General features: G+C 39.8%; 1 non-coding gene across 1 annotated transcript; it reads right to left on the bottom strand.

Moving 5' to 3' along the window:
- Window positions 1-381: 381 nt before the first annotated feature.
- Window positions 382-488, bottom strand: LOC131247466 (small nucleolar RNA R71). The gene has a single exon (XR_009171759.1). It is a non-coding gene; the product is annotated as a small nucleolar RNA R71 (small nucleolar RNA).
- Window positions 489-24,111: the final 23,623 nt, after the last annotated feature.

The raw sequence follows: 24,111 nt of genomic DNA, 5'->3' as shown, positions 1-24,111 counted from the left end.
GAAATGGCGAATGAGACTGAAGTTAAAGCTCTCAAAGATTATTCAGCTCCTGTCCAATTTAATGCGCCTTCATGCATAGTGTTGCCAACCACTACGGCAGCACACTTTGAACTTAAACCTGGAGTCATACAATTGTTGCCATCCTTTTATGGATTGGACAAGGAGGACCCATATCATCATGTGAAAGAATTCTTAAACATTTGCTCCACCTTTAAGTTCCAAAACTTCTCAGACGATTCGATCCGCCTACGCCTGTTTCCTTTTTCTTTGAAGGATAAGGCGAAAGCATGGTTGAATTCTCTAGAAGTTGGATCTATCACTACATGGGACCAACTGTCTAAGAAGTTCTTAAACAAGTTCTTCCCCGTTCACAAAACCAATGCCCTCCGTAGAGAAATTACTAACTTCACACAAAAAGAGGGCGAGCACTTTCATGAATGTTGGGAAAGATGGAAGGACTTGCTTCTTAAATGTCCTCACCATGGTTTTGAGAAGTGGCAACAAGTTCAATACTTCTATGACGGTCTGACACCACAGAACCGTCGCATGGTTGATGCCACCAGTGGAGGGTCATTCATGACCAAAAGTGATGTCGAAGCGTGGAACTTCTTTGAAACCTTGTGCGAAAATTCCCGGCAATGGGATTATTCAAATAGAGGTGACAGAAGTCCCCAACCACAAAAGAGAGGTGGTATATATGAGATAGGAGTCATGCCAAAGCTGAGCGCCAAGCTTGATAACCTGACAAAGAAAGTTGATGCTCTGGTATTAAATAATGGACCACCACAAACAGCTCAAGTCGAGGCATATGCCACATGTTCTAGTCCTGCCCATCCTATGCAGTCTTGTCCATCTGGTGCAGCATTCCCAGAACTTCTCTCTGAACAAGTTCATGCTATGAACACTTTTCAAAAATCAGGGAATGATCCTTACTCGAACACATACAACCCGGGTGGGCTAGACATCCAAATTTCTCTTGGGCAAAAGGACCACAACAAGGAGGACCATCTGGAAATCCTCCCATGCAACCGCACCTCCAAGTTGGCAGTCAACAACCTCAACAGTTTCCACAATATCAACAACTGCCTACACAATCAAGGAAACCATCTCTTGAGGATACACTCCATCTTTTCATGCAGAGTTCTCTCCAATTCCAAAAAGACACCCAACAAACCTTACTGGCCAACCAGCAAAGCTTACATGCAAATGCACAATCCATTGCCAAGCTGGAAGTACAAATGGGTCAACTAGCTGCCACATTGAGTGAGAGAGAGAAGGGCAAGCTCCCTAGCCAACCTGAGGCTAATCCAAAGGGACAGTATGAGATTGGCTCTAATTCCAACCAAGGGCAATATCATGAACAGGCCAAATCGATCACTACCCTTAGGTCAGGCAAGCAGATTGATAGAATAGAGATGCCTGGGGATGAATCAAATTCTAAAACAGAAGATCAAGATGAAGCAGAGAGCCATACCAATGCATCCAAAGTCCAAAAGCTCTCTGACTCTCCAAGAGCCACTAATGTGCCACCTTATGTGCCCAAAGCACCCTTTCCTCAACGTCTGGCACCAACAAAGAAAAGAAATAACTTTGATGAAATCTTGGATGTGTTTCAAAAAGTGCAAGTCAACATCCCGTTGCTTGACGCTATCAAGCAAGTCCCTGCTTACGCTAAGTTTCTTAAAGATTTATGCACTCAAAAGCGTAAGCAGAATGTTCATAAGAAAGTCTTCCTTGCAGAGCGCTCAGCTCCATGATTCAACATAACACCCCTCCTAAATTTAGGGATCCAGGAGCTCCCACCATTTCTTGCGGCATAGGAGATCATAAGATCGGGAAGGCATTACTTGATTTAGGGGCGAGTGTCAATTTGTTACCATATTCGGTCTATGAGCAGCTAGGACTTGGTGAGTTGAAACCGACTAAGGTAACATTACAACTAGCTGATAGATCTGTCAAGGTGCCCCGGGGTATTATTGAAGATGTGTTAATCCAGGTTGATAAATTTTATTTTCCAGTGGATTTCATAGTTATAGATACTCAGCCTGTCCAGAATCTTCATAGTCGGATCCCAGTCATTTTGGGTCGTCCATTTTTGGCCACATCTAATGCTATTATCACTGGCAGGAATGGAGTTATGAAATTGTCCTTTGGTAACAAGAATATTAAACTCAATGTTTTTAATGCAGTACAACAACCCTCAGATTTGGATGACATATTTGAAGTGGACATGATCGAGAGCCTTGTGCAGGACTCCTTCCGTACATCTTTTGAAGATCCTCTTGAAACCTGCTTAGCACAATCGGGCATGGATTTTGACATTGATAGTCCCATCCATGAAGTCAATGCATTGCTCGACTCTACTCCTATATTGGAGACTGAAAAATGGAGAGCGAAAGTGGAACCTCTCCATCCCTCTGAGACTCTTCTTGACAGCATAGCTTCCAACTCTGAGAAGACAAAGGCGAGCAGGCTGCTTAATGTTCTGAGAGCATATAAGGCAGGAATTGAACGGAAGATAGTGGAAATACAGGGAGTATGCCCCACGATATGTATGGATCATGCTGTTGTGGAAATGTCGCATAACATGCAAAGGAAGCGTGATCCTAACATAGAAGAAGTCGTTCGAGCAGAAGTCCTTAAATTATTTGACAGTGTCAGTTGCCTTATTTCAAATAGCACAGTTCATGGGAACTCACATCACTTATCCTAGGATCGGTTAATGAAAGTGTTGAGGTAATTTCTTTGGCGGACCCGGTTATAAAGATTATTTCATTCATGGTCCGTTCTTGTTGAAGACGTTAAACTTAGCGCTCATGGGAGGCAACCCACCTTTTGCTTTATTGTATTGCTTTTTATTTCATTCATTTTCATTTTTCGAGTTAGTTACTTCAATGTTTGGGGTAACATTCGCAAACCCTCACGAGACTACAACTCGTCCACTAGGGGTAATCTAGGGGTTTAAAGGCTTGTTGCATGCGCTAAATGCAATCGAGAGCACCTGCGAAAGTGGTATAGGTAGGATCTTCTTTTCTTTTTCTTTTTGTTATTTTCGCTTCTATTAATTTCTCTCTTGCCCTAACTTGCTCTTACATTGATAATTTTGGGAAGCCTCTTGATTCTCCGTCCAGGTACTATCTTTCCCTCATTTCTCTTTTATTATTCGTTGTCCCATGTGCATTACTTGTTTATTTCTAATACATTGAGGACAATGTAGATTTTCGGTTGGGGGTGGGAGATTAGGGTACCTAATCAGTATTTTCTTAGTCCTGAGGAAAATTTGTGAAAATTTTAAAATTTTTTCTGAATTTCTATTGAATTCAAAGTGACTTTGAAGGATAGTTGTGATTTTAACATTATAAGATACCTGATGTTGGTAACTAATGACTCTTGGATTCGGCCATCTGCTTGATTTCACAGTCAATTTTGAATTGTTAATCCATGATTAGACGTTGTGAACATTGATTAAGTCATGATTTTACATATCACATCTCGCTTGCACATTAAGTTTTGGTTCGATAAATGAATGATTAACTTGGTAAAAAGAAGAATTAAAAGGCTAAGTCACATAATCTCCACCATAGGTTTGCTCCTATAGGTATAGATTTAATTCTCCATAGTTGACTTATAAAAAATGAGGCGACGAGTTTTCGCCATAGGTTTGCTCCCTATAGGTAAGAATTTGATTCCCCTCATTTACGTTATTGCTCATAAAGAAAATCAAAGGTTGGTAAAATTAAAAATAAATCTGTGAGATAAGTGTTGGTTTCAAGCTTGGTTGTCACGAATTACCAATGATATCATGAGGTTGACAATTGGATCTCTTAATGTTTGTAAGTCGAGATTACACTTTACATTCATGGAGCTCGATGTTCAGAAATGTTCTAATTAATGGATTAATATGTTGAACTTGATTATGAAGTTTACTGTGAGCTTGATTTCAGGAGAAAATTCTACTTACCATTCATGAATCTTAGAATTTTCACATCTCAGCTGTCTGTTCACAAGTTACTTGAGTTACAGGAATCATCTTTTATTTTTAAAATTATTTTTCGCATACTTTGCTCGGGACTAGCAAAATGCTGGTTGGGGGTTGTGATCAGGGTCAAATATTGCATATCAGACCCCAGTAATTACCAGATTTTACGTATATGATAATGCTTAATGAAGTATTTTAATTGTATTTTTGTTACAGGATGAAGTCAGGAGCGTTAATTGAAAATTGATGTTAAAGGTATGGATTTCATGATCCAAAGTCTCCAGAGCACGGGATGGACTCCAGAGAACCAATAATGAAGATTTTACACGCCTGAGATCTGAGGAAAGCAAGCCAAAGGGGCCCGAAAAGGGTCCAGAATGCAAGATCACATGGTTCCCGCTATCCAATCAGTTCGAAACTTCATACATGGGATGAGGGCCGTAAATTAACCGTACATATTAAATTTCAGCCATAGAAGATCTCGGGAAGTGGTCCAACGGACAGATCAGCCTATTAATCTCTAAATTGGGGCCCACCTGATATTTGGAACTGCCTCAACCTTAGTATTGACGGTTTAAATAAGGTGAGAAACAGGATGGATGGATTGGATTTCTCGAAAGCATCACAGTGGACCCCACCTTGGGTGACATGTGCACGGTGCACATGTGCAATGCCTGTGCACCGAACGAGCATAAGTCGGTCAGCAGCGCTGACCCGACTTCATCTTTTCAAAAACGGAAAGTCCGTTTCCAGCGCCGCAACGGGCGGAAAGACCATTTTTTACGGACCGCTGTGGGCCCCACCGGTAGCACGTACGGTTGATCCAAGCCGTCCATCGTGTAGAGGGCTTTGACAACTACAAAACCATGTTTTCATCTTGTGCCCATGCGTGCACACGTGTGAGCTACAGAGGTCACAAAAGGGCTACCCGGCGACGTTCAAAACTGATCTTTTTGTATTTTCTTCTCTGGGCCGTGTCAATGGACGTTCAAAACCATCCATCTTTGAACGAAATCTCGTCCTCTATCCAATGGACGGGGTGGATTTCCCCGAAAATGCTTATGTGGGGCCCACCGAGCATCACAGCGCCGGACGTGCGAAGGCTTACGCACGTCCGCGAAGAGCTGACTTCCGGGCGGTTGTGGCCCACCATCTTCGATCAGATGGAAGATCTGATCCGTCCATCGTGTAGAGGGCGTCGAGAGCTTCAAAACCATGTTGATATTCCTCGCCCATGCGTACACACGTGTGCGGTGCAGAGGCCAAAAGTAGACTGCCCCGGGACGTTCAAAACTGATCTTTTTGTATTTTCTTCTCTGGGCCGCACTAATGGACCTTCAAAACCACCTATTCTTGACTGAAATTTCGTCCTGAATCCAATGGACGGGGTAGATTTTCCAGAAAATGCCTCTGTGGGACCCACCGATCACGGCTGCGAAAAATTACACTTCGAGTCCTTCTACGACTCTGCCACCGACCCCAGCCATCCAGCAGCTATAGAAGGGGAGTTTTGGACGTGGGAAAGTCATTCAGAACCAGGGGATTCCAGATCTGGAGCAAGGAAGAGAAGAAAGAGAAGAAAGAGAAGAAAGAGAAGAAAGAAGAGAGAGATCGATTGGTTTGGTGTTTAATTTTTATGAATTTTATTTAATATTTTTCATGAATTTTATGGGTCACTAATCTCTCAGCTAGGGCTGAGATGAAGCCCCTAATTTGATTAGCTCTTGTATTGGTTGATTTACTTTGAATTTCAATTAATTTGTTTCTTTCTTTAAGTGGGCTTTATGGGTTTAAATTCTATACTTCTCCATCTATGAACTTGATTAAAGTATATATATGGATGTTGTTTGGATGCTTATTATAGGTACTTGTGTCTGATCAAGAACAAGTTTCCTATAGAGGAAGAAACAGGGTGCTTTAATGAATGTACATTCCATGTACCCGACCAAGGATATGGGATATGTCATTCATGGCATTGCTTAAAGGAATTAGACAGTTTGTATGCCCGATTAAGGACACAGATTGTGCTTTCTCTATTTAAGTGGTATCAATCTAGATCAAGGTGAATCAACAGACAAAACAAGGGTTAGGATAATTAGGGGTGGATTCGAAAGTCCTAGTGCCCTCTCTCTGATTGAATTTTCTTCCCTGTTCTTAATTAATTGTTTTTCATAAAATTGTGCTTAGTAATTCATTCCATTATTTGTTGGATTAGTTAAGGAGAATCATAGATTTGAATTGTGACGACCAGTCCTCGTGGGAACGATCTCGTAATACGTACCGTATCTACATCTGATTCGTATACTTGCGAGTTTAAAAATCATTTAAATCATGTTGGTTTAAATAAAACATCAGAAATCCAACGTGGTGCATGATGGCGAAATGACATGTTTGTTGCCATCATCGCTGAACATCTATATAACTTCCTTGAATTGATTCCCGTACCCTTTTTGAATGGCAAGTACAATTCATGCATCGGATTGTGTTATATCATCTTTAAATTTGCATGTACTTATTAGTAGCTAATCCATTCCAGGTGAATATAACATGTGTTTTCATTTCCTACATGCATTCCATTCTTTTAACCATGGCCCTCCTATTGTCCATGAATATAGAGTTTACAGCATTCCAACCTGCCAACCGAAGGCAAATTTACACGGCCAGGTATGATGTGTTGAAAACTTATCGATATTTGTATAAGTCTATCTAATGTGTGAAAGCCTGTGTAGCTTTAGAAGTCGATTGCATGGAGGATAACTACCGGATCGACAGAGGCTCGTGTGCTAAATTGGTATGATTATCCTTTTCCATTTTACATTACATGTCATCATCTAATGACATCTTCTGGTGTGAACAGGTAGTACTCACACTGAATAAAAGAATGTGAACTATTTTAGTGGGTTGATGTACTTTACTTTTAATCTGTCACCATTTATTCTCATACTTGAGGTATGTTATGTATCCCACCAAATTTATACATATTCGTAGTCTGGCTTAATGGATTTAATAAATAGTTTGAAATTGATTGCCTTGATTTTACCTTCTTCCATAATAGGTCCATGCACCAAACAACCACGCAGACCTGACTCCAACTCAAGGATGTGATTCCCTCGACATGTGTAAGTTAAAGAGTATGGACCAAAAGATCTAATTCAAAATTTTATAGACTTTTTATGATATTCGAATATGAGATGGTAATTCGAATTTAACCACGGATTGTACTTTTACAGACGATGATTCATAGCCCCGATTCATGCTCTGTGTGGTGACTTCACTTTTAGATTTATCACCACAAGATGGCATTGTGGTCGACTTGTAGGAGAGGAAGGAGCACTGTGTTGAAGTCCTTTTTTGTGTGAATTATTTATGAATTGATATGATATGAAATTGTAACTTAATATGAGATTCTGACATATGTATTGATTTAGGCATCAATTCCTTTCAATGTAGTATATCTTTGATGTTGGTCAGATATTAACCTCCATTTCCAGGGCTGTGATCCACCCAATGTAGAACTGTAACGTTTCGAAAAAATTTGTGCAAGGACCCGAGTACCACCTCAAGAAGAAATCCCTAAGGACCGTATTTTGTAGAAATTTAGATGAAAATTAATTAAGTACTAAACTGAACTAATCGGTGGAATTAGCTCAGACTACCATTTACACAAATGGCAAGACCCAAAACCATTAATACTGCTAACTCAACACCACTTAAGAACTTAGGCAAAATCCCGTGAGCTTGTTGCTCTCAGGAGCACATTGAAACTCTATATCAGACCTGGACCGCACGTCAAAAGCCCGATGACCGTGAAACTATAGGGTTATGTCCACCTTACTAGGCTTGACAACTGTCGCGAGAATCGAGCCCAGACTGTGCCAAAAAATGCACAACTTGAGCCCGGAACGAAGTGTCTGAGAAACGCGAATATCTTTAGAAAATATATTGAAACTTAAGTGAATTGGACCATTCGCTCACATGCAAAATTGAGGATTTCAGACCATCATTTTCTGACCAAACTTCACCCATGGGAAAAAGAAATTTCCCTACTCATATCCGTATACTTGTGGCCCCGATCAACCAAGTTCGATCGTTGATCTGACACAGGCCCTTCATGGCCGATCAGCTTGTCGGATCACACTAAAACCACATCCTTGCATGGATCCATTGTCAGGGAACTTATACTCTGACATATGTGAGTAGTGGGCCTTCCCATGAGCCCTGTTTGTTAAAAATAGTCGCCCTTTGGATATAAATTAAGTATACCATGGCCCTGGAGCCATTTACATCACTTCTAGGCCTATATATAGCCCTTAAACCACACCATTTCTATTCCATACGAATTTATCTAACCCTAGGAGAGAGAAGAGAGAAAAAGAAGAGAAAAGAGGAAGGAGAGGAGAGAGGCTTTGGGAGATCGTTGCTGGGATTCTCTCCCACTACTCCACGCACTGAATCACCTTTTCACTTTGCTACACGATCATTTTTTACTTCGATTTGGGTAAGAAAACCTAACCCTAATCTTGATTTAAAGATCTAAATAGAGTAATTGATGAAATAACTAACCTATTTCATTGTTCAGGTGCCCGACGTTCCATTTTCAGGAATGTAGAATTTGAACCGCGTCCGAATCAAGTATTCCGACGAAAGGTGCGGACTATAAACATTTAGATTATGGTTTTCAATTGTTTCAATGTCAGCTAATGATTTATGTCTGACTTGATTGCTGCCATATTGTTTCAGATACGACATATCCGATATATTATGCGTGTGTGAACTATGTTGAATACAAGCTGCATACCATGTGTTTGTTGAAATGTTGGAATGAACATGAAAATGTGATTTGTGATTTCCATGACTGTTAATCTAGGATACATGTTTGTCGTATGCATAATGATCTCTTGGTGTAAGGAATTGTCATAATATATGTTGTAACTATCTTATACTATGTATTTGGTGAAGTGTAACCTAGGTGTTTGATAAATTGTCTGAATGAGAAAAGGTTGATGATTTGTATTTATTAATAGTATTAAGATAGGATTCTTAATTACCTTGTTCATATGCATAGTTTCTTTCATGGCTACGCGATTTATGGATAAAATGCAGGTGTTTGGTAACATGTTCCATGTGTTTGATGAAATGCTCAAATGAGAATTTTCAATTGGATTGTTTGTTAAATGCTGAATTGATTATCACATGTACTAAATTACTGCATCTGAATAAGATTGGGGCTACAACCTAGCTCAGGCAATCCGTAACAATTCCCGTCTAGGTGGTTGAATTAGTCTCGCCACATTGGGTAACTCGATGAATCCAAGTTACACAATGATTGTCGACAGTGGTTAGGCCATAAGGGGTGCTTATGTGCTCCATGTCGATCAAGTCTATGTGTGCTCCTACCAATCGAACTTGCCAAACAAACCAATTGACTTATTGTGTGTTTACTATGAATGGACATCTCTATTTGAATCTAAGGTACCACTTACCAATGCAAAAGCCCGTTTCAACTATGGTACCATGATCCGCTAAGATGCATGAGCCAGGTATGGTGGTATGGGACACCATGGTCGAGCTGTCGGCCTATACTGGGGTGATGAGCCTCCTTGTAGTGACCAGTGAGCAACCCAAACTCGTGAGCCGGGCATGGTGGTATGGGACACTGTGTTCGAGCTATCGGCCTACGCTGAGGCGACGAGCCTCCCCGTAGTGACCACGAGTATAAACTTCTGAATTTGCCTATCCACTGTTTTTCGTTACGAGTGATGCCCTACAACTTGCCTATCGTATGTGGTTAACTAGGATTGACAACCCTAGATGGATCCTTCATTTGGGTTAATGATATAAAGGGAGGTACCTTAGCTTCCCAAATCTGATGTATGAATAAGTTTAATTAAATACTCGGCTAACATGACCATGCACTGCATTGCATGTGCTTTGACGAGGAAGTTGCGCTTTAGGGAGTTTGTCATGAGCGAACTTGGTTGTCGGAGTTGCTTGTGAGGGAGGTTTGTGTGAGGGCATGCATCATTACTGCACTATATTTTTGCATTAACAAGAGTAGTTAGGAAGTGATTGTTGTATTGCATTATCATTACTACTTGATTGATTTGATAACATGCTAACCTTTGCCTTATAATACCATTGAGTTGATCACTCACTCTCACCCTGGGACGATGTTTTAAAACACCAAGTAGACTCTGTTGTAGATGCAGGTAATCATGATGTAGCCTATGCCATAGAGCTGGACTTCATGGACGAGGAGGAAGAATTCTCCTACGTGTAACTCTCAGGCGAGTCTATCCTTTTACTAATTCAATGGGATTACAGGGACACATGGATTAGTTGGACACTCACATTTGATATTTTGTCTATTTTGAAACAATACATGTACATATTCAGCCCGGCTGCATAATCATACTCTGGAGGTTGTAAAACATTTACCTATTCAGATACATATATGTTTCAATCTTCTGCTTGCTCAATTTAATTACATTTAGAGTATGTTATGCTGTTTTAGTATAATCTTACTCATGTTTAATGCATTGATAAGGACAACATCTAAAAATCATCATCCATGTTGCATAAGTGATGCGTTAGATCTTGGGAGTAGAGCTTTGCTTGACCCTCGAAATCTGGGGTGTTACAAGTTGGTATCAGAGCATGATTTGGATTAAACTGGACCTGGGTTATCGGTAACACGACGCATTCTGACGCACTCCGACTTAGGAAGGGGGCGATGAAATGTAGAAATGATTATAGGATCCCAAAGTTTTATCGACGGGCGAGATTGGCCATTGTAGTGTAGCCCATATGCGCCTAAGATCATGTGAATTGATCTCAGCCCCTTTCAGGCCATCAATCGATGGGTTTGAACTATAAATTGGCGAATCCCAAACTTGAAATGAACCAAAAGGCGCGAATACGAGTGTATGGAATGCCGAAGGTGGACCTTACGAGCATATGGGCCCAAACTGCGAAATACCATGGGACCTAGGGGGTCCCTCGCGCGTATTCGGCACCCCAGGAGGGGGTGGCCACTGCCCCAGGGTGGAGCCATCGCCGAACACCCCAGGGGCGTGGTGGCACAGCCTGGGCGGCAGCGCACCGCCCACCTTCACAGCGGGGCGGGGTGGCACCGCGTCGGCGGCGGCGCACCGCCGTCCGACTGACTGTGTGGGGCCCCTCATTTGACCCCTTTTCTCTCCCCTTTTGCTATTCCATCCTATTTCAAACCCTCTAAACCCTCCAAAACTCCATTTTCTCCCTCAAATCCCCATTCCATACACTCAAAGATGCATTTTCTTCTACATTTCACACCAATCTTCCACCATTCTCTCCAAACTACCCTTTCCATATCTCCATTTCCTTATTTCCACATATTTGAGCACAAGAATCCTCTTTTTGTGTCCCATATTTCCCATATCCTCAAATCCACTTCACTCTCACACTTTTCCGTCTCCATGGCTCTCTTTGAGCTTGTCACCGCCATGTTCTCAATCTCAATGCTCCTTTCCCTTATGGGAAAGAGATGAGCGGCCCCGGATGAGGCCGGGCCAAGCCGTCCAACCCGCTCGAGGAAGAAGGCGAGCGCCGAGGCTAGTACAAGTGCCGAGTGAGAGCGAACATCGAAACGGGATCTCAATCCTCAAATCCCACTCAAAAGATCACTACCGGCGGGCACCAGATTTGGTAAGTTTTATGACCGCAAAGTCGTATTTGAAGCACACATTGATGAGAAACTATTTGGGTTGTATCCGGTTATTGACCTTCTGTTAGAGACCAGGTGGGGTCCCATGTTTGAAGGGAAGGCTCATGCGAGTGAAGGCACTGTGCAAGCCTTCTATGCCCACTACGAAACCCACTACTGGAGCCTCTTTAGTTTACTATCCCTTTGGGGAGGCAATATTCGGTGGTGATTTCTTCCCACCTTGAGCAAGAACAGGAGAGTATGCTTATCTCTACTCTCATTGAGCATAAAGGAAGGATGGTCGATTGCGGACCATAGACCCTTTGATTTGTACTTACTGCATTTATCTAGAGGATAATGCAAAGATCTCCCGGCAACCACAATGTAGATTAAATCCAAACATGAAGAAAGTGGTTAAGGCCGAGGTGCTTAAACTGTTGGATGTGGGTATCATATACCCGATACCTGATAGTCAATGGGTGAGTCCAACTCAGGTGGTTCCTAAGAAGTCCGGAATCACCATTGTAGCCAATGCCAATAATGAACTCATGCCAACTAGAGTTACTATTGGTTAGAGAATGTGCATTGAGTAAAGAAAATTGAATACCGTCATAAGGAAGAACCACCTTCTTTTGCCCTTCATCGATCAAATTTTAGAAAGGTTAGCTAGTCACTCATATTATTGCTTCCTTAACGGGTATTCAGGCTACAACCAAATAGAGATAGCCCCTGAAGATCAGGAAAAGACCACATTCACATGTCCCTTTGACACCTTTGCTTACCGAAGGATGCCATTCGGATTCTGTAATGCCCTCGCCACTTTTCAGTGATGCATAATGAGTATTTTTTCTGACATGGTGGGACAATATTTAAAGGTCTTCATGGATGACTTCTCTGTCTTTGGTCCATCCTTTAACGATTGTTTAGAGAATCTTAAATGTGTGCTAAAGAGATGTGAGGAAAAGAATTTGTTACTGAATTGGGAGAAGTGCCATTTCATGGTTCGTAAGAGAATTGAGGTAGATAAGGTAAAGATTGATCTTATCTCTAACTTACCTCCACCCAATAACATACGAGACATGCAATCATTCTTAGGACATGCCGAGTTTTACAGGAGATTCATAAAGAATTTTAGTCACCTCTCTTGTCTTTTATGCAATCTACTTCAAAAGGATGTACCATACGAGTAGACTGAGTAATGCTAGGAAGCTTTTTCTAAGCTTAAGGGCATGTTAACCACTGCAACTATCATGCAGCCACCCGACTGGAACCTTCCTTTTGAGATTATGTGTGATGCATCTAACTATGCTCTTGGGGCGGTCTTTGGCTAGAGAAAAGAGAAAAAGCCCTATGTTATACACTATGCAAGTAGAACTCTAAATCTTACCCAATTGAACTACTCAACTACGGAGAAGGAACCCTTAGCTGTAGTATTCTCTTTAGACAAATTTAGGTCCTACTTAATCGGATCCAAGATCACTATCTACACAGATCATGCGATGCTCAAGTATCTTCTTTCTAAGAATGATGTTAAGCCCCGCTTGATAAGATGGATCCTCCTACTCCAAGAATTTGAATTGGAAATAAAAGATAAAAAGGGAGTTGAGAACGTAGTGGCTGACCATCTTTCCTGCCTTTTTCTCTCTGATTCCCTTGAGACAACACATATAAATGACATGTTCCCTAGCGAACAATTGTTTAAAGTCTCCAATTCACTTTGATTTATGGATATTGCTAATTATCTTGCCATAGGTTTTATGCTAACACATTGGACTAGCAGGACAAGAAGAAATTCTTCGCCGAGGTACGTAAATTCTTCTGGGATGATCCATATTTGTTTAAATACTACCCAGACCAAATATTAAGGAGATGTGTGCTAGACAATGAACGCCAAAGTGTCATCTCCTTTTGTTATTCTCAGGCCTGTGGTGGTCACTTTTCTGCCAAAAAGACCATGATCAAAATTTTACAGTGCGGCTTTTACTTGCCCACTATGTTTAAAGACACTTTTGATTTTTCCATTGCATGTGAGCGTTGTTAGAAATTGGGAGTATTGTCCCATCAAAATATGATGCCCTTAAACCCCATTCTGATCATTGAAGTATTTGATTGCTGGGGCATTTATTTCATGGGACCATTCCCCCAATCTTTTAGAAATTTGTATATTTTGCTAGCAGTAGACTATGCCACTAAATGGGTCGAAGCAGCCCCGTGCTGGAACAATGATCATCAAATGGTTATTAAATTCTTAAAAGAGAACATCCTTTCCCGGTTCGGAACGCCTCGAGCCATCATTAGTGATGGAGGTTCACATTTTTGTAACAAGGCATTTGCAAACTTAATGAAGAAATATGGCATCTCCCATAAAGTGAGCACTCCATACCACCTACAAACAAGTGGGCAAGTTGAGATTTTCAATCAGAAAATAAAACATATTCTGGAAAAAAAAGGTTAATCCTGACCGTAAGGATTGGTCAATCCATTTGACCGATGCCTTATGGGCTTACCATACCGCATTTAAGACCCCTATTAGAATGTCTCCCTTTAGACTTATCTATGGGAAGGCTTGCCAATTTCTCATGGAGTGTGAACATAGGGTATACTGGGCTATTAAAAATCTGAATTTCAATCTGGACAACGCTGGCTCACTATGCAAACTTTAGTTGAATGAACTTAAAGAAATCTAGAATGATACATACAACAACTCGAGAATTTATGAGGACATGATGAAGGTGTTTCATGATCAACACATTCTTCGAAAATTATTCACACCAGGTCAGAAGATCCTCTTGTACAATTCTAGGTTACATCTCTTCCCAGATAAACTCCAATCTCATTGGACTGATCCGTTCACTATTACTAATGTTTATCCTCATGGGGCTGTCGAGATCCGGAATCCAAACAATGGCAATGAATTCAAAGTGAATGGACATCGATTGAAGCCATTTATTGAGAAATTTGATTTAGAGGACATGTCCACACCTCTGACTGATCCTGTGTATTAGGATTGATCTCCTAGTCTGATGGAGGTATAGGTAGGTTCATTGCTTTCATAGGACTAGGGTAGTTTACTTTCGCTGTTTAGGATAGTTTGCTTATACTCTGTTGAGTTTTGTTTTGTGCTAACCTATCTTCACACTAAGATTATTAGAAAAGCCTCAGAATTCCTTCTTTAGGTATTACCTTTCCATCACTTTCCTTTTCTTTTCATTGCCTCTTTTGCATTATATGCTTAATTCTTTTACATTGAGGACAATACAGATTTTTCAGTTGGGGATGGGGGATGAGGTAAACTAATTAGTATTTTCTCAGTTTTGAGCAATTTTTTTGAAAATTTTCAATGTTTCAAGTTGAAATCTGTTTGGGAAGCAATAAATAGTGTACTTAAGAATGCTTTGGGTATGATAAGATAAAGATTGAATTTTAAATTGCTGGAGTTTAATCAACTAAGTAACCTATCACCTAAGTTTTTGTGCTCAATTGATTAAGAGGAAGTTTGAATATCATGTTAATCTAAATCACGACACACTCAATCCGCCTTTTGTAAGATATACTAGAAGTTCTGATTTTTAGTATGTGAATCATTGATAGATGGTGAGAAGCAAGTCTGGAGAAGTTTATCCACCTTAAAAGAAAAAAAAAGAACCAGTTAAAAAACAGGAGATCGACAAAGAAGTCATGAAAAAGAATGAAAAATCTAGAAAAGAATGCAAAAATAAAAAGAATAAATAAAAATTGACCGTCCATATAAAATAAAAAACTGAAAAAAGAAGGAGAAGGGGATAAGTTCGTAATCAGTACTTAAATTTCAAACTAGTTTTGAAGTGATGAGCATGGCTAACATGATGAATTGATAGTATTCATACGGGAAGTAAGTTGACTTTCACTGTGCACATTGAAAAACTTGATATGCAAATTATTCTTCGATTTAATGAACAAAGAACTTATTTGATTGGTTGCTTATGTGATTTGGTTCTAGGTTTTCAAAATCTCCCTTTCATATCTTATTTTTACCCATTTATACTTGAGTGCACAAAAGATCGTTTTCTAAAAGAGATTTCCGACATTAAGCATTGAGATTTATTTTATGCATAGTTTGCTCGGGATTAGTAAAATGCTGGTTGGGGATTGTGTTAAGGGTAAAATATTGTATATTGAACCCCATTTATATCTTGGTTTTATGAACATGGTATTGCTTAATGTCTTATTTTACGCATGTTTGTGTTATAAGGTGAATTTAAGAGCTTGGATTGGAAAAGATGCTAAAAGTATGGATTTGTCGCTCAAAGATCACCAAGGCAAAGAATGGATCTTATGAGGCAAAGATTGAAGATTTCTGTTGAGAGTCAAATATTGCATATTGGACCCCACTTATTGCTTGGTTTTATGAACATGATAATGCTTAATGTTCCATTTTAATCATGTTTGTGTTGCAAGGTGAATTCAAGAGCTTGGATTGAAAAGGATGCTAAAAGCATGGATTTAACGCTCAAGAATCAGCAAAGCCAGTGGACCGATCAACTTTGGGCCACTTGATCTCTGGATATGCTTCAAATTTTGGACTTAACCACCTAAATTAGATGAAGAAATGAATGGATGACGTAGATTGTGCAAAGAACATCTCGGAGGACCCCACCCGTGATACATGCACATGTCCTATGCATGCACCTGCTGTGCACCGAATCGGCCAGAGCAGTCAGCGACCGCTAACCCGACGAATTTGAAAAGGATTTGGAAATCCTTCTTCCTGCTGCGCAAACAGAATCAGAGACTTGCGGATGATTGTAGATGGGCCGCCATCCTGGCCCAAACGGCTGATCGGGATTGTCCATCAGATGTAAACAAGCCATTTGATCTAGACCTAAGAGAGAAATTGAAGGAAGACAACAAAGAATGGTTTTCAACCGTCTAAATGGAAGACAGAGGGTGCGAAGAGAAATTCTTTGGCCACACCGAATATGAACGGAATCATGCCATCTCCGAACGAAATTGCAAGGCGAAACTAATGGACAGGGTGAATTTCTTAGACATTGGAGTATGTGGACCCCATTGATACCACCGACTCCAATAGCGTAAATCAATTTTCGCACCGCACGCAGCAACGGTTCCGATGGGAACTATTGTGGCCCATCGCGACAATCTGGATGGATGATCCAAACCATCTAGATGTTAGAAACGTGAGGTTCGACTCTGTCCACGCTGGTAGCAGTTTTTCAGAAGAAGAGTGGTGTTATGTAGGTGGCCCTTATCATGGTTACACAACAAAACACATTTGTGTAAGAAATAGCATGTTGTTTCCTTGTTGCGTAAGGAATTACGTGAGGATTTTGCAGGCCCTCCCTACTGCTATAAAAAAGAACATGGGGGGAAAGAGAGAACGGATGTGAGAAGAAAGGAGGAGCAGAGAGCAAGCGTGGAGTGGCCGACCTTAAGAGTTTTTTTAATTCCTTTTTCTTCAATTGTTTATTTATGTTTTCTTAGAGATTTTAGATCAATCATGTTGTGTTTGGCTAAACCTTTTAGCTAGGGCTAAGATGTGAAGCTTGTAGCATGATGGGATATTCTCTAAGGCTTTGATTCATGTTTATATAGAACTCTCTTTGATCTTAGTTTGATTATAAGAAATACTTTCAGTTTATTTTATGATTTGTTGTGACTTAAATTACAATGAATTTGTGATAGCTTTGAGTATGTTCTTTTTATTGAGATTTGTGAATATAGGAGATTCTGTTGTTTACCATCGTCCCCTGGGCATGGTTGGATGATGGAATCCTCCTTAACTCTAACAATTCTCTTAGGCTAGTTATGGATTGGTAAATTCTGTTGTTTGCTTTGTCTCATGGGCATGGTTTTGTGATGGAATCAATTCTAGTTCTCATACCTCTCATCTATTGAGAACTAGAGCAAAGGAAGTTCAGATTTGATTTTTAATGAGATATCTTCCAATTGGATGAAGATAGGACTTTGATTCCAGTTGTGTTCGTGAATTAAGCATAGATCGCCCTGATCTCTATAAGTGGATCCTTGGAAACCCTTGTTTCCCACCTTTAAATTTTACAAGTTTTAGGTAAATAGTTTACAATTATTCTCTTAAATTCTCTAGATTTAGATTACATCTTCTTCTAGTTCTAATTCTGGTTACTTTCAGAATATGTACAAGGTTCAGTCCCTCTGTGGATTCGACCTCGATCTTATCGAGATTATTACTACATCGCGACCCTACACTTAGGTTATGAACAAGTTTTTTGCGCCGTTGTCGGAGACTAACAGTTGCGTTTTTCTGAGATTAACTAGTTTTGTAATTAGTTTAAGATTATGTTTTTATATTTTCTAATTTTAGGATTAGGTTTTTCTGTTTGATTTTTAAAAACTAACCTAAATTTCCTATTTTATAGGATCGTAATATAGACCTTCTAAATTTGTAATCTCTTTCTAATTATTTTGTTTTTTGTTAGGGTTTGTTTTCTACTTTTAGAAACTTTCTAATTCTAGGATTTCTTTTGTTTTTAGGAACTTACTTTCTAATTTTGGATTTAGAAACTTGTTATTTTTTATTTTTAGAAACTGACTAATTTTGTTTTGTTTTGCAAGGTTTTAATTAGGAACTTCTAAATTGGTAACTTCTTTCTAATTCACTATTTCTAGATTTCTATTTCCTTTCTCTCTTTTAGGTTTAGGTTAGAATCCGAAATTAAGGGCTGAGAGTGTTTCGTGCCCAAGTGGGTCCGTGATAACACTCGATGTCTTTTGAGTGAAGGAGGATTGGTTGAGGGGTTATCTATCCATCACAGGATTAGACACCACTCGAGATCCTCAGAGTTAATTGAAGTGATGGTTGCAAATCAACCGGTCAATCAACCGGGAAGATAACCTTAACCTCGGGTTGAGGAAGTCCAGGATGAAATGAGGTGCATCAATTACCCCCGCCTCATACTTTGTGAGATTATTTACAACCGGCGGGGGTGATCACGCCCTCGTGCATAGTTTTTTCAGAAAATACGAGACACATGGATATTAAGCCAAGGGTGATCCAACTCCTTCCAAAATTCCATGGACTTGAATATGAAAGTCCATATTTACACTTAAAAGAGTTTGATGAGATCATAGCCACTTTATATTTTCCTAACGTGTCTGAGGACACGGTCATATTGAAACTCTTTCCCTTTTCCTTGAAAGAAAAAGCTAAGACGTGGTTGCATTCACTACGTCTCAGATCTATTGGCAAATGGAATGACATGATAAGGGAGTTCATAAAGAAATTTTTTCCACATCATAAAGCGAACACCCTTAGAAAGTTAATCATGAACTTTGCCCAAAAAGAGGATGAAACATTCTTCCAATGTTGGGAAAGGTTCAAGGATCTTGTCAGTTCAAGCCTACAATATGGTTTTGAAACGTGGCGCATTACACACTTTTTCTATGATGGACTGACATCTTCTATGTGCCAATTGGTTGAGACAATGTGCAATGGGGAATTCATGAATAAAAATATTGATGATTTGTGGGACTACTTGGATAGACTTGTTGAAAACGCACAATCATGGGACACTTACCTAAAATCAAGCACCACTTTTAGGCCCACTCAATCAAAGGATAGGGGCGGATTATACCTTCTAAAAGAGGATGTTGATATTAATGCTAAAGTGTCTAATCTCATAAGAAAATTTGAGGCCATGGAACTAAAGAAGGATAAGGTTAAGAAAACTGTTTGCAGTATTTGTGCTTACAACGTTAACACAACTGAAAATTGTCCAATAATACCCGCTTTTCAAGAGGTGTTGAATGAGCAATCTAATGCTGTGAACAATTACCAAAGACCTTTCAATGGACCTACCTCCAATACATACAATCTTAGTTAGAGAAATCTTCCAAACTTCGGTTGGAGGAATGAACAAACTGATACTCCTCAAGGTCTCTTTAATCAAATTCCAAATCAAGTGAAACCTCAAGAACTGGTTCAAAATTCCACACAAACTCAAGAGCTTACTTACGAGAACTTACAAAATATATGCAAAAGATGGATTCACATGTTATGGTTATAGAAAGGGGGATGCTTCCTGCTTAACCTCTCCTTAAACCACAATATGAGATAAGTGATCCAAGCTCTTTAAATCAGATGGAGCAAGCTAAATCTATCACCACTCTTAGGAGTGGGAAGACCATTGACAAAACTATTCCGGTTAGGGCTGAAAAGCCTAAGGACCTGGAAGAGGATAATGATGATAGACCTAGCACTACTCTATAAGAATTAGAACCAGAACTTTAAGACAAGCCGATTGCCCCATTCCCCCAATGGTTGGTTGCACCAAAACCTCTCTCTAACTCTTAAGACATTCTAGAGGTGTTGAAATAAGTGAAGGTCAATATTCCTCTACTTGATGCCGTAAAACAAATACCTTCATCTGACAAATTTCTGAAAGACTTGTATACTATCAAAAGATGGCAAAATATTTAAAAGAAAATCTTTTTAACTGAAAAAGTGAGTGCCATCCTAAAGCAAGATGTGCCACAGAAATTCAAAGATCCTGGTAGCCCAACCATCGCTTGTGTAATTGGGAATTACTGCATTAAGCACGTACTTCTTAATTTAGGAGCAATCGTAAATCTGATTCCCTACTCGGTCTACAAATAGTTAGGTTTGAGTGAATTGAAAACCACCCTAACCACATTACAACTTGCTGATCGCTCAGTTCGTGTACCGAGAGGGATAATTAAGGATGTGTTGGTCCAGGTCGACAGATTCTATTACCTGATAGATTTTATCATCCTGGATACGAAATCCATCAGTAACATAAGTACTTAAATTCCCATCTTTGTCACCCATTCCTTGCCACTTCAAACGCAATCATTAATTGCAAGAATGGAGTCATGAGTATGTCTTTTGGAAATATGACATTCGAGTTAAACATCTTTTTTAATACGGGTAGACGATTAGAGGATGATGACGATTTCCACGACATTAACATGATTGACTCTTTCATGGAAGATATAACTTTGATGACCTTATCCTCTGTCCCTCTAGAGATGTGCTTGGCTCACTCCCATGATTTAGATGATAATATAATTAGGGAGACAGGTGCCATACTTGATACCGCACCGGAACTTGAAGTTAACCGGTGGAGGCCATAATTTGAAGAATTACCCCAAACCGAAGTAGTGCCTCTATCGTCTAGCCTCAAGGCGCCGAAGCTTGACCTAAAACCGTTACCCTCAGATTTGAAATATGTCTACTTAGGTTAAGATGTGAAATACCCAATGGTGATTTCATTCCACCTTGAGCAAGAATAAGAGAGCATGCTCATATCCACTCTCATTGAGCATAAGGGAGCCCTTGGATGGTTGATTGCGGACCTCAAGGGAATTGACCCTTTGATTTGTACTCATCACATTCATCTAGAGGATAATGTGAGGACCTCACGACAACTACAACATAGACTAAATCCAAACATGAAGGAAGTGGTTAAGGTCGAGGTTCTAAAACTATCGGATGTATATATCATATACCCGATATTCGATAGTCAATGGGTGAGTCCAACTCAGGTGGTTCCCAAGAAGTCTAGAATCACCATCATAGCCAAATGCCAACAATGAACTTATACCAGCTAGAGTTACTATTGGTTGGAGAATATACATTGACTTCAGGAAGTTGAATACCGTCACGAGGAAGGACCACTTTCCTTTTACCCTTCATTGATCAAATTTTAAAAAGGCTAACTGGTCATTCATATTACTATTTCCTTGACGGATATTCAGGCTACAATCAGATCGAGATAGCCCTTGAAGATTAAGAAAAGACCATGTTCACATGTCCTTTTGACACCTTTACTTACCGAAGGATGCCATTTGGACTATGCAATGCTCCTGCCACTTTTCAACGATGCATGATGAGTATTTTTTCTAAGATGGTGGGACAATATCTAGAGGTCTTCATGGACGACTTCTCTGTCTTTGGTTCATCTTTCAGTGATTGCTTAGAGAATCTTAAAATGTGCTGAAGTGATGTGAGAAAAAGACTTGGTACTGAATTGGGAGAAGTGTCATTTCATGGTTTGTAAGGGAATTGTCCTTGGACACATCATCTCGTCCAAGGGAATTGAGGTAGATAAGGCTAAAATTGATCTTATCTCTAACCTACCTCTACCCATGAACATACGAGATGTGCGGTCCTTTCTAAGACATGTCAGCTTTTACAGAAGATTCATAAAGGACTTTAGTCTTCTTTCTCATCCTTTATGTAATCTACTTCAAAAGGATGCACTATTCAAGTGGGCTGAGTAATGTCAGGAAGCTTTCAATAAGCTCAAGGGCATGTTAAGTACCACATCTATCATGTAGCCACCTGATTAGAGGCTTCCTTTTGAATTTATGTGTGAGTCTGACTATGCTCTTGGGGTGATTTTAGGCCAGAGAAAAGAAAAGAAGCCCTATGTTATTCATTATGTAAGTAGAACTCTAAATCCTGCCCAAGTGAACTACTCGACTACAGAAAAAGAACTCTTAGCCGTAGTGGTCACTTTGGACAAATTTAGATCCTACTTGATTGGATCCAAGATCATCATTTACACAGATCATGCGGCGCTCAAGTATCTTCTTTCTAAGAATAATGCTAAGACCCGCCTGATCAGATGGATCCTCCTAATCCAAGAATTTGATTTGGAAATAAAAGATAGAAAGGGAGTAGAGAACGTAGTGGCTGACCATCTTTCTCGCCATGATCTCCCTAATTCCCCTGAGATGATACATATCAATGACATGTTCCTTGATGAACAACTGTTCAAAGTCTCCCATTCACCTTAGTTTGTTGATATTGTTAATTATCTTGGCACAGGTTTCACGCTGACACATTGGACTGTGCAAGATAAGAAGAAAATTTTCACCGAGGTGCACAAAGTCTTCTAGGATGATCTGTATTTATTTAAATATTGCCCAGACCAAATCTTAAGGAGATGTGTGCCAGACAATGAACACTAAAGTGTCATCTCCTTCTGTCCCTCTTAGGCCTGTGGTGGTCACTTTTCTGCTAAAAAGACCATGACAAAGATTCTGTAGTGTGGTTTTTACTGGCCCACTATGTTCAAGGACACCATGAGTTTTGCAAAGCTTGTGAGCATTGTTAGAAGTTGGGAGTATTGTCCCGTCGAAATATGGTGCCCTTGAACCCCATCCTTATCATAGAAGCATTTGATTACTGGGGCATTGATTTCATGGGATCATTCCCCCAATCTTTTGGCCATTTATATATTTTGCTTGTAGTAGACTATGTCACTAAATGGATCGAAGCGATTCCATGCCGGATTAATGACAATCAAACAGTCATTAAATTCTTAAAAGAGAACATTCTTTCCCAGTTCGGAATGCCTCGATCAATCATTAGTGATGGGGGCTCACATTTTTGTAATAGGCCATTTGTGAACTTAATGAAAATATATGGCATCTGTCATAAGGTGAGCATTCCATACCACCCACAAACAAGTGGGCAAGCTGAGATTTCCAATGGAAAAATTAAACACATCTTGGAAAAGACAATTAACCCTGATCGTAAGGATTGGTCAATTTGATTAACTAATGCCTTATGGACTTACCGTACCGCATTTAAGACTCTTATTGGAATGTCTCTCTTTAAATTTGTCTATGGGAAAACTTGCTACTTGCCTGTGGAGTTGGAACATAGAGCCTACTAGGCGATTAAAAATCTGAATTTCAATCTGGACAACGCTGGCTCGCTATATAAACTTCAATTGAATGAACTTGAAGAAATTTGGAATGATGCGTACGAGAACTCGAGAATTTACAAGGACAGGATGAAAGTGTTTCATGACCAACACATTCTTCGAAAATTATTCACGCCATGTCAGATGGTCCTTTTGTATAATTCCTGGTTACATCTCTTTCCGGGCAAACTCCGATCTCGTTGGACTGACCCTTTCACTGTTATCAATGTTTATCCTCATGGGGTTGTTGAGATTCGAAATTCAAACAATGACAATGAATTCAAAGTGAATGGACATCGATTAAAGCCATTTGTTGAGAAATTTGATTCAGAGGATATGTCCATACCTCTGAATGATCCTGTTTATCAGGATTAATCTCCTAGTCTGACGGAGGTATAGTTAGGTTTTTTGTTTTCCGTTCTAGGATAGTTTGCTTTATGCCGTTTTAAGATAGTCAGCTTTATGCTGTTTAAGATAGTTTGCTTCCGCAGTTTTAGGATTTTTTTTTTTGATAAACTCTTGTGCTAACCCACCTTCACGCTGAGATTCTTTGGAAAAAGCCTCAAAATTTCTTCATCAGGTACTCTCTCTCCATCACTGTTCTTTCAATTACGTTGTCTCTTTTGCAAATCTTGCATATCTCTTTTACATTGAGGATAATGTAGATTTTAGGTTGGGGATGGGAGATTAGGTTACCTAATCAGTGTTTTTTCAGTTTTGAGCAAAGCAAATTTTTT

This window comes from Magnolia sinica, chromosome 5 (assembly GCF_029962835.1).
Source record: "Magnolia sinica isolate HGM2019 chromosome 5, MsV1, whole genome shotgun sequence".
Taxonomy (NCBI): Eukaryota; Viridiplantae; Streptophyta; class Magnoliopsida; order Magnoliales; family Magnoliaceae; genus Magnolia; species Magnolia sinica.
Note: the sequence above shows the minus strand (reverse complement) of the source record. Positions and strands in the feature narration are given on the sequence as shown.